At 41.2% G+C, this 16,719-nt stretch overlaps 1 pseudogene across 1 annotated transcript; it reads right to left on the reverse strand.

The window, feature by feature from the left end:
* Positions 1–13,775: 13,775 nt before the first annotated feature.
* LOC125506386 (heat shock 70 kDa protein BIP2-like) lies at positions 13,776–15,514 on the reverse strand (annotated as a pseudogene). Its single transcript, XR_015603623.1, has 4 exons — positions 15,463–15,514; positions 15,059–15,380; positions 14,439–14,905; positions 13,776–14,362 (listed from the first exon to the last, which is right to left on the reverse strand). The product of XR_015603623.1 is annotated as a heat shock 70 kDa protein BIP2-like (transcript).
* Positions 15,515–16,719: the final 1,205 nt, after the last annotated feature.

Below are 16,719 nucleotides of genomic sequence, written 5' to 3' on the forward strand. Positions count from 1 at the left end.
TACTGCAAAGGGACTGGTCACTGGAAGCGAAACTGCCCCAAGTATTTGGCGGATAAGAAGGATGGCAAAGTGAAAGGTATATTTGATATACCTATTATTGATGTGTACCTTACTAATGCTCGTAGTACCGCCTGGGTATTTGATACTGGTTCTATTTCTCATATTTGCAACTCGAAACAAGGCTACGGATTAAACGAAGATTGGCTAAGGACGAGGTGACGATGCGCGTGGGAAATGGTTCCAAAGTCGATGTGATCGCAGTCGGCACGCTACCTCTACATCTACTGTCGGGATTAGTTTTAGACATAAATAATTGTTATTTGGTGCCAGCGTTGAGCATGAACATTATATTTGGATCGTGTTTGATGCGAGACAGTTATTCATTTAAATCAGAGAATAATGGTTGTTATATTTATATGAGTAATATCTTTTATGGTCATGCACCCTTGATGAGTGGTCTATTTTTGTTGAATCTCGATTGTGGTGATACACATATTCATAATATTGAAGCCAAAAGATGCAAGGTTAATAATGATAGTGAAACTTATAAATACCCAAATATTTTAGGAACCCTAGGAGAGTCGACAAAACACAATTCCAGCCGCCGCAAGTTTCAGAACCACGAGATCCAATGTAGACAACATCATGGAGGGGTTCATCATCTTCATTGGTGCCTCTCCGATGATGCGTGAGTAGTTCATTGTAGATGTACGGGTCCGTAGGCAGTAGCTAGATGGCTTCCTCTCTCTTTTTTGATTCTCAATACAATGGTCTCTTGGAGATCTATTTGATGTAACTCTTTTTTGCGGTGTGTTTGTTGGGATCCAATGAACTTTGAGTTTATGATCAGATCTATTTTATCTGTGAAATTTATTTGAGTTTTGATCTCTTATATGCATGATTATTTATAGCCTCGTATTTCTTCTATGAATCTTTGGTTTAGTTAGGCCGACTAGATTGATTTTTCTTGCCATGAGAAGAGATGCTTTGTGATGGGTTCGGTCATGCGGTGTTCTTTCCCAATGATAGAAGGGGCAGCAAGACACGTATTGATCGTTGCTATTAAGGATAACAAGATGGGGCATATTCCTACATGAATAGATCTTGTCTACATCATGTTATCATTCTTATTACATTACTCTGTTTCTCCATGAACTTAATATACTAGATGGGTGCTGGATAGGAGTCGATGTGTGGAGTTATAGTAGCAAATGTCGGCAGGAGTCGATCTACTAATCTTGGATGTGATGCCTATATATTTCTCATTACCTGGATATAGTCATAATTATTTGAAGTTCTATCAATTGACCAACAGTAATTTGTTTACCCACCGCGTGCTATTTCTTGAGAGAAGCCACTAGTGAAATCTACGCCCCCCCCCCCCCCCCCGAACTATTCTTTATCATATTTTCTTTCTGATCTATTATTTTCCTTTGAGATCTATTTTTATTTTCTTTTATTTTTAGATCTATTATTCCAAAAACCCAAAAATACTTTGCTGCACTTTTATTTGCATTTTTTATTCTGCATTTATTTGAGATCTATTTTATCCAATCTGCACAATTTTTATCCCGTCAACTTGACAATTTCCTACGCCATTACCCGTAAGAGGGACTGACAACCCCTCATAAGTGTCGAGTTGCAAGTATTTGTTCTTTGTGTGCAGGTACCGTTTACATAGTGTTGCTTGGTTCTCCTACTATATTGATACCTTGGTTTCATAACTGATGGAAATACCTAACATAGCTATGCTGCATCATCCCTTCCTCTTTGGGGAAATACCGACGTAGTTCAAGCGACATCACACCTCCGCCATGGCAGCATTGAACTGCGCCTGCACCTGCTCCATGGTGAAGCCGGCATGAACATGATTGGAGTGGAAAGCAACTTGAAGAGGCTAGAAATGAAGGTTCAAATTGTAGGATTGGAATCTCTTGATCTCAACACATGAGTAGGTGGTTCTCTCTTAGAAAATGAATTTTGGAAGTAGTGTTTTGTTCTGATGGGTCTCTTAGAGAGCAAGTGGTGGTGGAGGGGTATAAATAGGCAGCACTTCCAACCATTACAAGTCTTTAACCCAACTCGGTGGCACCGATATGATAATCTCGATGAGACAAACTAGTGCAAAATACTTGACCATTAGTCTTTTCGGGAGACTAATTATACCAACTTGGTGTTACCGAAGTGCAATGGCTAGGGCAAGACCTCGTTTCGATAATTCTGATCGGTTCATCTCGGTAATTCTGAAATGAAGCAACTTCATCACAGAAACTTGGTCAGGTCATCTCGGTGGGACCGAGAACCATTTCGGTCAAACCGAATTCCTACGGTTTTGGTTGTGGCAATGGAATGATTATCTCGGTGGGTCCGAAATAGGTGATGCCAGTGGGATCAAAATGAATATTTAGGGTTTTGGATAGATGTCTTTTGAGAAAGTGATTGAGGGTTTTTGGAGCAATATAACAAAGCACTTGAGCAACAACCTCATCAACAATACCTCATCCCCTTTTAATAGTATGGCTTTCCTAAGGGACTCAATGTGATCTTGGACACTAAACCAAAAATATAGAGTCTTTGGGTAGCCAATTCTTGTCCTTGACATTTTGAGGGGTCCACATCCATTAGTCCTTGCCATGTCAATTATTGATCTTTTCTAAAATCTATCATCAAGGTTCATTAGATCAATGACATATATGTTGTTATTAATTACCAAAACCACCCGGGGATTAGTTCCACTTTCAATCTCCTCCTTTTTGGTAATTGATGACAACATATAGATCAAAGCTATGACGAATGATATAATGAGTGAAATACATCTTCGCTTTGAGAAGTATGTGATAAGCAAGAGTTCCTCCTAAATTTGTGCATTATTAAAAATTGGCGTTTGAATGCAAATGCACAATCGATTAGGATAATGGGTTACTCTTCCATGTCACATACATCTTGGTGGAGCGCTCGAAATGATATGATTGCATAGTAATTAGCACTCATCACCAAACAAGCAAGTGAATGATCATAAAAAGAGCATATGAATGGATATCCAAGCAAGCATAGAATTAAAGTATGGTATGATCAAGCACACAATGACGTAGTCTCATACATGCATCACGCAAAAGTAACTCAAAGTAGCAAGAATCTCTCAAGGAAAAGAAAACGAACAAAAGCAAAACACTCTCTCGAAGCCTAATGAGCTATACTATTCTCCCTCTTTGGCAACAACTACCAAAAAGTTCAAATAAGTATAGAGCTAAATGTCACTCTAGGCTTGATCTCCTGAAGCTCCTAGTGGTGAAGTCCTCTGACTTGTAGCGCCGGTGTGCGTCGATGTCGGAGTAGAGAGAATTTCATCTATAAATGCCTCAGACAAAGTCTGCTGTACTGGAGGAGTGGAGATGGCAGGAGGCACTAAGGGGGCAACTGAAGGTGTAGCTGCTGGAGCCGAGACTATACCTCTGGAAGTGGTAGGTACTGCAGCTGATCTAGGCATGGTCCTGAACTGAGTAGTCATGGGAATGTCATCACCTGGATGCTCCTCATCATCACTAGATGGACGTGCTCTGGCTTCATCCACCTCATGCTTCAGACTCTCAACAATGGTCTGACGCTCTATCACCTTGACATCCAAATCATGAATCTTCGTCTCTACAATCCTCTCAAGACTCTCTTAGTTCTCTGCGAGGTTGGCCAGACTCTGCTCGATCCTCCGAGTAGTTTGAATGAGATATTGCATCTGGTATGTCTTGGTCTTGAACATTGGAGATGAGGGAGCACTAGGTCTTGAAGTCCTTGCAGCCTCTTCGCCTGCGTGTGCTGTGGCCGAGGTAGGATGGGATGGATCCATCATCATTGTGTTGTCCTCAAACTCAAGCCAAAGGGGCAAATGCTCACGATCCAGCAGAAAAGTCTTATGTGCACCCTTCAGTTGATAAGCATCTGAGTATGAGGGGCAAAACCACAAGACCTCTTCTGATCAGCAGTTGTCCTCTTTATGGTTTCCACTATGAGATCCATGACCTTGAACCTATTATATTGGTCAATATGATTCAACCTGTTAATAGAGTGACCACGAATCATCCTCTCATCGTCTGACTTGGGCATCAAAGTATGCCTCATGATGGTCTTGGAGGTAGCGAGTCATGCCAATAAATGATAAACACAGCTAAGCTTGTGAGAGTCTGATAACCCACAAGTATAGGGGATCGCAACAGTTTTCGAGGTTAGAGTATTCAACTCAAATTTATAGATTCGACACAAGGGGAGCCAAAGAATATTTGAAGGTATTAGCAGCTGAGTTGTCAATTCAACCACACCTGGAGATTAATTATCTGCAGCAGAGTGATCAGTAGCAGAGTAAGTTGATAGTTTTGAGAGTAGTGACAGTAGCAGCGGTAACAGTAACAGTGATAGCAATATTTTGTAGCAAGTGTAATAGTGATGATAGCAGTAGTAACACAGCAAAATCAATAAGGATAAATTTGTAGGCATTGGATCGGTAACTTGTTGGATGATATTCATCATGAGACAGTTATAACCTAGGGTGATATTGCACTAGCTCCAGTTCATCGATATAATGTAGGCATGTATTCCGTAAATAGTCATACGTGCTTTATTAAAAGAACTTGCATGACATCTTTTGTCCTACTCTCTCGTGGCAGCGGGGTCCATATTGGAAACTAAGGGATATTAAGGCCTCCTTTTAATAGGGAACCGAAACAAAGCATTAACACATAATGAATACATGAACTCCTCAAACTACGGTCATCACCGGGAGTGGGCTCGCTTGTTGTCAATCCGGGGTTGCCGGATGATAACCGTAGTAGGTGACTATAACTCGCAAGATCGGATCTAAAACATGGATATAATGATGAATTCATAAATGGTTCAGATCTGAAATCATGGCACCCGGGCCCAAAGTGACAAGCATTAAGCATGGCAAAGTCATAGCAACATCAATCTAAGAACATAGTGGATACTAGGGATCAGGCCCAAACAAAACTAACTTGATTACATGATGAATCTCATCCAACTCCTCACCGACCAGCGAGCCTACGAAGAAATTACTCACTCCCGGTGGGGAGCTTCATGGAATTGGCGATGGAGAAGGGTTGGTGATGACGAAGAACGAAGACCCCCCCCCCTCTCCGAAGCCCCAAACGGACTCCAGATCCGCCCTCTCGAGGAAGAACAGGGCTTGGCCGCGGCTCCGTCTCGTGGATCGTGATAATTCTTTCTCCCTGTTTTTTTTTCTGGAAATATGTGAATTTATAGTATTAGGGGGGTCGTCAGTAGGGCCACCAGGTGGGTACAACCCACCTGGGCGTGCCAAGAGAGGGGGCGCGCCCTGGTGGGTTGTGCCCACCCAGGGCCCCTCTCCTGTGGGTCTTGGCTCCAGAAATTCTTATTATTGGTATAAAAATCCTCAAAAAGTTTCGTTCCATTCCGGGAACTTTTATTTCTGCACAAAAACAACACCATGGTAGTTCTGCTGAAAACAGCGTCAGTCTGGGGTTAGTTTCATTCAAATCATGCAAATTAGAGTCCAAAACAAGAGGAAAAGCGTGAGAAAAAGTAGATACGTTGGAGACGTATCAACTCCCCCAAGCTTAAACCTTTGCTTCTCCTCAAGCAATTCAGTTGATAAACTGAAAGTGAGAAAGAAAAACTTCTACGAACTCTTTTGCTCTTGTTTGCATAAATAAGCTTAAACAGCACCCAGGTTTTCAGTTAACATTATAACTAACCATGCCAACAATAACTCTTAAAGATTATAATGACTCATATCAATGATATAATCAGCTAGCGAGCAATAAAAAGATATCTCAAATAGCAACACGTTGTCAAAACAACCATGATATAATATGACAATAATGGTATCTCGCTAGCCCTTTCTGAGACCGCAAAACATAAGTGCAGAGCACCTCCGAAGTTCAAGCAGCGACTAAACATTGTAATGCATGGTAGAAAAGATCCAGTCATGATGCAGCCAACATTAGCTATACACAATGTGTAAATCATGACCATTGTGCTCTACTCAGTTTCTGGCGCTTGTTTATAGAAGGTGATGACACAACATAAAAGTTTTTGAGACATGCACCCTTCTTATTTTGAGACATGCACCCTTCTTATTCACTTCACGACCATCAGTTATCAACATCTTCCATGCTAAGCACGCTAGTGGCGGTTCCCAAGCAGAATGTAAAGGTTTTGACTCCATTGGGAGTTTTTGTTTGATTATGTAAGAGATGAACTCTTTTTGTATTTTGCAGTTTGGGACTGGGCATCCCTATTACCGCCCATTTCCTCGTGCAACGGCGAGTGAATAAACACTCGACCTGAGGATAACATGCTTAGCACGAAAGATATCGACCACCTCCTGTCGTTCCATGAACGATCCAGGCACACAAAACGGATAATTTTTTTTAGAAGTTTTTAGAGGTGGCACATGCAAATTTACTTAGGACGACAGGGTAATACCTTATATAGGTAGGTATGGTGGACTCATCTGGAATAACTTTGGGTTCAAGGTTTTTGATGTACAAGCAGAATTCCCACTTAGTACAGGCGAAGGCTAGCAATTTAAGACTGGGAAGTGGCCAGCTAGAGAGCAACAACGATCATAACCAGGCATTATGCATAAGTAACATTAGACACTAGCATGAGTAGGATATGAACACCATGAATATAAACATTATATAGGCTATGTTGGTTTTGATTCAACTACATGCATGAACATGTACCAAGTCAAGCCACTCGAACATTCAAAGGAGGATACCATATCATCATACTACATCACAATCATTTTAACGCTATGTTGATATCCAAGGTAAATCATTATCCACTCCCAGCTACTTATGCATGGCATGAGAAACTATAATCTCTAATTGTCATTGCAAACATGTTTAATCATAACGGGCTGAATCATGAGCACTAGGTTAAACATATTTACACAGACAAGACAAGTTGAGTTCATACCAGTTTCTCTTTGCCACGGCCGGCTCATCGAATATCGTCATTATTGCCTTTCACTTGCACGACCGAATGATATGAAAATAATAATAGTGCAAGAGTGCCATGGACTAAGCTGGAATCCGCAAAACATTCTATTCAACAGGAGAAGACAAGGTAAAATGGGCTCTTATTAGTTCAACAATTATTCATACTATATGATGCCCCCGCGCGTTGCTGCGGGAATTGGTTGCAATATATTTCAAGGAGATTTGATTGTGTATAAATTTTTAGATTAAGAACACATGAACCAAAATCAAAAGATACATACGACTTATTATATTTGATAACATATTTATTGAATATAAGGTGAACAATAGAATGATAATTATTTTCCCATGCATGGTTGCATGTAGTGGTGGGTCTTTATGATGCATGGTTGCATGTTAATGTGGGCCTTATCCCATCCATAATTGTATGTTGATGTGGCATGCTTGCATGTTAAGATAAATAGGTTAGTGGGGATCAATCTCTTAGGTATATAGGATGAGAGCCACTCAACATTTTCATCATGGTCTTCTCCTCGGTACAACTCGAATAAAAGAAAAGAAAATCAAAGAAACACACTGAAATATTTTTGGAGTTTTTGCTTTTCTTCAACAAGCAAATAATAAGAAAAAACGAGAAAAACTATTTACACAGGAAAGCTCCCAACAAGCAAAAGAAGAACAAGGAAATCTTTTTAGATTTTCTTTTTAGTACTACTACTAAGCATGCATAGAAAGTAAATTAACTACAACTAATTTTTTTGGTTTTTCTAAAGTTTTTTTAAACACACAAGAAGAAAGCAAGAAAATAAATCTAAGCATGGATGATACAATGAAAAAGTGTGAACATCGACAAATGGAATGATATGTGAACATGAATATAATGTCGGTGAGAAACACGTACTCCCCCAAGCTTAGGCTTTTGGCCTAAGTTGGTAGTAAATCAGTAGCCTGGAGGGTAGTATGGATCCTGAGGACCAGGCATCCACTCATCCCATTGCTGAGGAGCGGCATCCACTGATCCCACTGTGGAGGTGCCTGCGTAGCCTCTGCAGCAGCGTGAGCGTTCCAGTAGGCGAGGATGTCTGCGGGCATAATCCGGTATCCGCCCCTGGCAACAGAATCAAACAAAGCAGGTGCAGGCAAGGGGATAACATCACGAGTGTCAACGTTATAGACCAAGTTATAAGGAATGACAATGTTAGGACGATCATGTGTAAGAAAGGGATGGTGATCCATGGCTACATGATCTAGGTAAACTGTGGTAAGAGGGAAATCATGAGGGCGTATCTCAACCTCGAAGTGAGCCGCCAAATGAGTAGCATAAATCCCACCATGTATTTTACCCTGAGATTTATTAAGGTGCAGGCGACGAGTCACGATAGCCCCCAAGCTATACATGTTGTCGTCCTCAATGGCACGACGTAAAACAGCAAGGTCTGGTGAACTAAGTGCTCCCACCTTCTCCCTAGCAAGCAATCATTTGGTAATGAAATATGCAAAGTAACGGACAACAGAGAAATGTAAACCACCGGCAGTGATGGCTGACACTCTCCTCTCATCACCCACTGTCAAAGTGTGACAAAATCCTCAAACTCAGCCGGCCTATGCTCGGCCAAGCTCCCGTCAGAAGGGATCAAGCATATGTCACAAAACTCAGTAAGTGGTATCTGATGATTTTCAGCGTATAAATCAAAGCTCACTTCAGGAGGATTATTTCTAGGCAAGAAAGTAAAGCTTTGAACAAACATATTTGTGAGGATTTGGTGCTGGTCATACTCATCTGCGATGAAGTTGGTGAGACCGGCAATGGCAATGAATTGCATGAACTCGTCATGAATTCCAGCTTCTTGTAGGAACGGGATGTGCGGCCATTCGCACGGCCGTACCTCTGCCAACCTCCAAGGGTGAAGATCATTGTCAGAAGACTCCCCTATAACACCCTTGGAGTTCTTCCTTGAGCCATATTTCCTGAAGATATTCATGTCCGCGTACAATTTTTCCTATGAACAAAAATCTGAATTTTTAGTTCACAATTTTTTTCCAACAAAGCTTCACAAAACTAATAGCAACTACTCATAGGGATACACAGAGGCCATAGCAAGCATTCAAACTACTTAGAACACTAAGAATTAAACATGCAAGCACATCTACAGCAGCACCAAGTATAAACCACTAAAACAAAAACTAATTGGACAAATGGTGGAGTCACATATCAAGCAACAATCTCCCGAAACAGTTTCGGAAATGGAGCTTCGAGCAAAGGGATCAAAATTGGCAGCAAAATGAGCAAGAACACGGGAGAGAGAGCAAGAGTGATTTTTTCTGGAGGTAGGTGACAATGTGGGCTAAAGAGATAAGCAAGGGGGCTCACGTGGGGACCACAAGCCCCCTAGGGCGCGCCAGGGGGTGCTGGCGTGCCCAGGTGGGTTGTGCCCACCTGGTGCACCCCCCCTCTTGTTATTTTTGCACCAAAAAATCTTAAATATTCAGGAAAAAACATATACAATTTTCAGGGCATTATGAGAACTTTCATTTTTAGGTCATTTTTTTATTGTACGGGAAATTCAGAAAACAGACAAAACATGGCATTTTATTTTATTTAACTAATAAAAACAGAGAATAAAAAGTAGGGATAGAAAGTAGTGCTTACTAAATTCATCAACTTCATACCATTCAAAAATGATCCATTAATAAGGTTGATCAAGTCTTATTAACAACCACTTTCGATTAGCATGAAACCGAAGAACTTTTGTAAATCACTAAGTTGCCTCAATGGGGATATGCATTTCCCCAACAATAAGCATTTCATATTTCTTTTTGACAGTAGGTAGAGGTATTTGAAAACTTCCAATAGTGATTGTCGGAGATTTGTCAATAACATTAATACCATTCACTTGGAATTGTTTTTTCGGAAAATGCACCGTATGCTCATTATCATTGATATGAAAAGTGACCTTGCTTTTATTGCAATCAATAACAGCCCCTGCAGTATTCAAGAAGGGTCTACCAAGGATAATCGACATGTTGTTGTCGTCAGACATCTCAAGTATAACAAAACAGTCAAAATAGTAACATTAGCAACAACAACGGGCACATCCTCACAGATACTGATGGGTATAGCAGTTGATTTTTTAGCCATTTGCAAAGATATTTCAGTAGGTGTGGGTTTATTCAAGTTAAGTCTTTTATATAAAGAGAAAGGCATAACACTAATACCAACTCCTAAATCACAAAGCAGTTTTCACATAATTATTTTTGATGGAGCAAGGTATAGTTGGTATACCCGGATCTCCAAGTTTTTTAGGTACTCCATCTTTAAAAGTATAATTAGTAAGCATAGTGGATATTTCAGCTTCCGGTATTTTTCTCTTATTAGTGATGATGTCGTCTTTCATATACTTTGCATAAGGAGGGATTTTAAGGATATCAGTCAAGAGAGTAGCAAAGCGCTCAAATTCTTCATCATCATTCTTTTTAGTTGACTTGGGTGGAAAAGGCATAGTTTTTTGAACCCACAGTTCTCTTTCTTTACCGTGTTTTCTAGCCACAAAGTCTCTTTTGTCATATCTTTTATTCTTAGGTTGTGGGTTATCAAGATCAACAGGTGGTTCTATCTCAACATCATTATCTGGTTCTTTACCATTGGTTGGTTGAGAGTCTTCATGAACCTCATCATTATCTTTTTCATTATCATTAGGTGAGTGTTCATTACCAGATTGAGTTTCAGCATCTGAGATAGAAACTTCATTTTCATTATCAGGAGGTTTCTCTATTTCAGGTTCACTAGAAGTGTGCATAGTCCTATCATTTTTATTTTTCTTTTTCTTTCTAGAAGGACTAGGTGCACTAGTGTTAGCTCTTTGTGAATCTTGTTCAATTCTTTTAGGGTGTCCCTCGGGATAAAGTGGTTCCTGAGTCATTTTACCTCCTCTAGTTGCAACTCTAATAGCAAAGTCATTCATATTATGATTCATTTCATCAAGTAATTCTCTTTGAGATTTAGCAACTTGTTCTAATTGAGTTTGAATCATAGAAGCATGTTTTCCAACACCTCTAAAATCATTTGATATTCCAAAACAAGTCACTCAAGCGAGCAATCATATCAGAATTATATTTTAATTGTTTCATAACATTTTCATTGAAGTGATCTTGTTTTCTAATATAATTTTCAAACTCATAAATGCATTGGCTAGGATGCATATTGTGAGGATTGTCATTTTCATTGAACTTCATACGAGAATTTACCTCTACCACCTTAGGCATTGGTGGTGTATTAAGCCCATGTATTTCTTCAATAGGAGATAAATTTTCAGCATCCTCGGCTTTAATACATTTTTCCTTCATAGATTTCTTTGCCTCTTGCATATCTTCGGGACTGAGATATAATATACCCCTCTTCTTCAGAGTGGGTTTAGGCGGTGGTTCAGGAATAGTCCAATACCCTCCCGTGGCAAAATTAATAAGGATAAATTCGTAGGCATTGGATCTGTGACTTGTTGGATGATATTCATCATGTGACAGTTATAACCTAGGGTCATACGGCACTAGCTCCAATTCATTGATATAATGTAGGCATGTACTCCCTTCGTCTCAAAATTCTTGTCTTAGATTTGTCTAGATGCGGATATACCTAATACTAAAACGTGACTTGATACATCCGTATTTAGACAAATCTAAGACAAGAATTTTGGGACGGAGGGAGTATTCTGTAAATAGTCATACGTACTTTATTAAAAGAACTTGCATGACATCTTTTGTCCTACCCTCCCGTGACAGCGGGGTCCATATTGGAAACTAAGGGATATTAAGGCCTCCTTTTAATAGAGAACCGGAACAAAGCATTAACACATAGTGAATACATGAACTCCTCAAACCTACACTCATCACCGGGAGTGGGCCCGGTTGTTGTCACTCCGGGGTTGCCGGATCATAACCGTAGTAGGTGACTATAACTTGCAAGATCGGATCTAAAACATGGATATAATGATGAATTCATAAACGGTTCAGATCTGAAATTATGGCACCCGAGCCCAAAGTGACAAGCATTAAGCATGACAAAGTCATAGCAACATCAATCTAAGAACATAGTGGATACTAGGGATCAAGCCCTAACAAAACTAACTCGATTACATGATGAATCTCATCCAATTCCTCACCGACCAGCGAGCCTACGAAGGAATTACTCAATCCTATGAGGAGCGTCATGGTATTGGCAATGGAGAAGGGTTGGTGATGACGAAGAACGAAAGATCCCCTCTTCGGAGCCCCAAACGGATTCCGGATCTGTGGCAAGAATCATGGCGTAAACCCTAGTGCATTAAATCGGGGTGCCTCCAATTATTAAGTATAAAAGATAGTTCCTACGAACCCCATGTACGTATCTGCATATCCTTCATATATACGAGCAATGCTACACCTACGGGTTGACTATGTACGTCGTACCCCGCAAAAAAAAGACTATGTACGTCGTACGAAGGAGATCACTTGCAACATTTCTTACCTAATATTAAAGGGGGATTGTTTCTCCAGTTTTTTTGGTTTACGGTGGGACCCAGAAAATTTTCGTGTTTCCTCATGCGGGCGCTTTCTCCTTCTCCCGATTGGTTTTTGTCAAAAAAAAATATCACAGGACGTACAGAGCAGCAATGGGCCGGCCCATTAGCATACACACAGCCCGTGCCAATAAAAGAAATTTCAAGAAAAAACACTGCACCATGAGGGATCAAACCCAGCTGCTCACGCTTGATAGCTTAGAATGCAAGCCACTAGACTAAATAAGACTTGGTGTTTAATTAGCAGTGCGAAATTTAAAATTAAGCTCATAGTCGCGTCAGATACTGAGAGAAAAACTTTTTTTAAGTGAATATATTTTTGAACGCGAATTTTTTTCAAAGTTGGTAATAAAAAAATGAAACTCGAACATTTCTTTTTAAAAAGGAACATTTTTTAAACCTGACTATTTTTTAAAACACAAACAAGTTCTAGAACTACTACTGTTGTGATTAGTTTTCGAATTTGCAAACATTTTAAAAAACAAATATTGTTTGAGTTTTGAATTTGAAAAGTCTTTCCCGCGCAAAAAAAGAATTTGAAAAGTCAAACCGTTTTTTAAAACAAGATTTTTTAAAAAATGGAAGGTACTGTAGCTAAATTGTTTTAATCTATACCTATTAATACAACTTGGCGAGTTTTTTAAATATGCCCACCTGATGCATTGTTTTAGTTTAATTAATTAAACTAGAGATATGGAAAGAATCTTTTACTCTGTCGCATCTTCACGTACAACCAGTCTGACTCGGCCCAGTGACTCCTGTCAAAATACATGAGGAGTCCAACTAAGGTTTTATAGTCTATCTTACACAAACTACTCAATTTACATGATGACACGGCCATATATTATGTGCATTGATTTTCCATATTATATTACCCAGATAATAAAAAAAACTTTGTTCACGGCTCTTGATTTTCCTCGGACATGAAGGCAGCTCAACAATCCAATTATTGAACCTGGCCAACCTTGATGAGTGACAACTGGTGCTGCGACCATCGGCAGCAAGGGCGGCAAAAACGGCAAGCAGAAACATGTGTCTAATGTTGTATTGAAATGAAGGATGTGGACCTGAGGATGAGGCATTACTTATATTTATTATGTTATGGACACAAGGGTGAGGTCTTTAACCATGCTCAATGGGTAAAGGCGTGTGAGGGTTGTTTTCTCCCGTTGTAACGCACAGGCATATTTACTAGTGATTGAAAATAGGGGAGGATAGACCGCCCGGGGAAAATCAGGTGAGAGAGAATTAAGAGGAATGCTACGTATATATCCTATTTGTGTGTTTATTTTGCCAACCAGAGAGGCCCTGACACTCCTCCATAGTAGCATTCCTCCACGTATCTAGCAGACTCGGGACGTGACAGAAGAGCAGCACCCCGGATTACCGCGTCCTCGTTCCTGATTAGCCCCCTGCCATTGAAATAATCCCCGAGGAGCTGCCCAAGCATGGGGATCCTCACACTGCCACCGACGAGAATGACCTCGTCGATGGCGTCCTTGCGGCTCTGCATCTCGGAAGTGGGAGCACCTCCCATCACCACCGTCTCCACTATTTCCATTGCTCTCTCCATGAGGGCACGGTTCAGCTCCTCGAACTTGGCTCGTGTGAGCTCCTCGTAGATATCCGCTCCTTCGCTAAGAACCGATCCGATGTTCATAAGAACACCCTCTGGGTCGCTCAGTAGCTTCTTGGCCCTCTCGCAGTCCGCCCTCAGCTTCCTGAGAGCGCCCTCATCCCCACGGATGTCCCGGAGATGCTTCTCCTTGATCAGCTCCACGAAATAGTCCACAACCCTGCCGGTGAAGTCGTCACCTGCACAAAATGAATTCAACCAAAATTTTAGTTTCTTCCATTTGTTGCCTTGAGATGTGTATATATGAGTGCGTACCGCCCAGGTAGGGATCATGGTGTTCGTCCAAGAGATGGCCCGAGCCATCCTTGAACCTGAACTTGGCGGCGTGGCAAGTGCGGCCGCCGAGATGGAAGACGAGGATGACCTTGCGGTCGCCCCTCTTCTCATGAAGGCGGTACGCAGCCGCCGCCGCGACCTGCTCGTCCACAAGCTTGGCAGTACGGAAGCCACCACGCCACTGGGCAGCTTCCATGACGAGCGAACTGCGTTGAAGGCCGTTGAAGTGCCCGGGGACAGTGACCACGGCGTACCTGATCTCGCGGCCCAGATGCGCTTCCGCCATTCGCTTCAGCTCGGCTACAAGGATGCTGGCGACATCTTCGGGGAGGAATCTCTTCACGTTGCCTTCCTCAATCTCCATCTCGATGCCGCATCTTCCCAGCTGCTCGGTGAAGTGGTACGGCACTAGCTCCGCCTCTCTCTTTACCATCTCGTTGTACATCCTAGCAACAAAAGAATCAGGATCAAGAGTCAAACCAAAGGATCCATCCTACCCAATCCATTCGCCGCGGAAAAAGAGAGACAACTGGATCAACCAATTGTACCATGCAAGCTAAGATCTAGAACCAACCAAAGCAAGTAAGAAAACTACTTGCCTGATGCCAAGGAGGCGCTTGAAGCCGGAGACGGCCGCCCCAGGGCTGACGGCGGCGTGGTTCATGGCGGCCTCGCCGACGAGGGTACCGTTGCCTGTGAAGGCGACCCAGGAGGGGATGCAGAACTGGTACGCGGTGTGGGGATCCAGGCGGCCCCCGTAGCCGGCGACGCAGGACTAGGTGTTGCCGAGGTGGATGGCCGTCGTGTTGCCCGTCATGAACGGAGAGACCGTGTCATACGTCCGGAACACGGAGGCGCAGTGCCCGGGCTTCAGGCCCCGCGGTAGGCCAAACGCCGCCGCTCCCGACGTCGTCGATGCCGCTGCATTCATGAAAATCAAATTAACGAATTAGGCGAGGACGCAGCCGGAGTTCAATCGATATCAGAGGGAGATGAGGCAGACCCACGGCCAGGAGCAGTAGAACGCCGAGGTAGATCCGACGAGTCGCCGCCATTGGAGTTTCTGTTTCTCGGCGTGTTTTGGCGGAGTTATCAATGCCTCTAGCAGCGATCGTGCGTGACCGGCACAATGATCCATGTCACTGCGTCATCGAGGACCGTAGGATCTTTGCAGGCCGCGTCATACTCCAACACCAATCTGTAATCAATGCGTCAGTTCAAGCAAAACTAGTCACGTTCAAATATAAACCTACATCTCTGTAAAAAACAATAGGATAAACCTAAAACTTCATTTAATCTCTGTCATGATATATGAACGGTTTTGCTAAACCACATCCACATGAGACCTAAGTATTGCACATCTAATAAGTCCTATAGATATTACTGATTTTACACAGAGATTTTTGCACGTACTTCATTCTTCATTTTCTTTTTTGTTTTATGCCTGATTTGGTCACTTAGATGCGCGATAAATAGGGTACATCTAGATGGGCCATAGACAGACCCAGAATAGAAATTGGCATGTTATGTTCAATAAAACTGCCATAGTGTATATATTAAAATTGCAACAGACACGTGGCAAATTTCCCATCATTAATATTCAAAGAAGAAACTAGAAAACATAAAATTGCATGGCATGCGTCATTTTTTAAAAAATTGGCCCACGCTATGGCCCAGCAAAGCCAGCCCACGTACTTTTCTGCCCACGCATTTGGGAAATTCTATTTTCCACACAGGGCGATAAATAGTTGATTTTCCCACAGGACAACCAATATTGAGCTGGCCAATTTTTCTTTTTTTTTGCGTTTTACTTCTATTTTTATTCTTAGTTTCGTATCTCTTTCTTCTCTTCCAAGTTTATTTTCCTTTTAGAATTTATTTCCTAAATTTAAAAATCCTCAAAAATGTTCTGAATTATTTTTTGTTGAAAATGTTCAAAATTCAAAAAATTTGTTACTTCCAAAATTGCAAAGAGTTTCCCATTTTTGAGAAAATATTATTTTTTTAAAATTGTTCGAGATGTCTAAAAATCAAATAGCATTTAAAAAATGCTCCAAATTCGAAAAATATTCTTGTTTTTGTGAAATTCTCATAATAAAAAATAATGTTCGTTTCAAAAAGATAGACATTTTCTATTTTTTTGAATTTTCAACACATGTTCCTGTTTTTAGAAAATGTTCACAAATTTAAATAATTTTCACATTTTTAGTTGGAGTTTCGCACAGAACAACCAATAATGGGCTGGCCCAATTTTCTTTAT

Source organism: Triticum urartu, chromosome 5A (assembly GCF_056163025.1).
Source record: "Triticum urartu cultivar PI428250 chromosome 5A, HENAU_Tu73, whole genome shotgun sequence".
NCBI classification, from domain to species: Eukaryota; Viridiplantae; Streptophyta; class Magnoliopsida; order Poales; family Poaceae; genus Triticum; species Triticum urartu.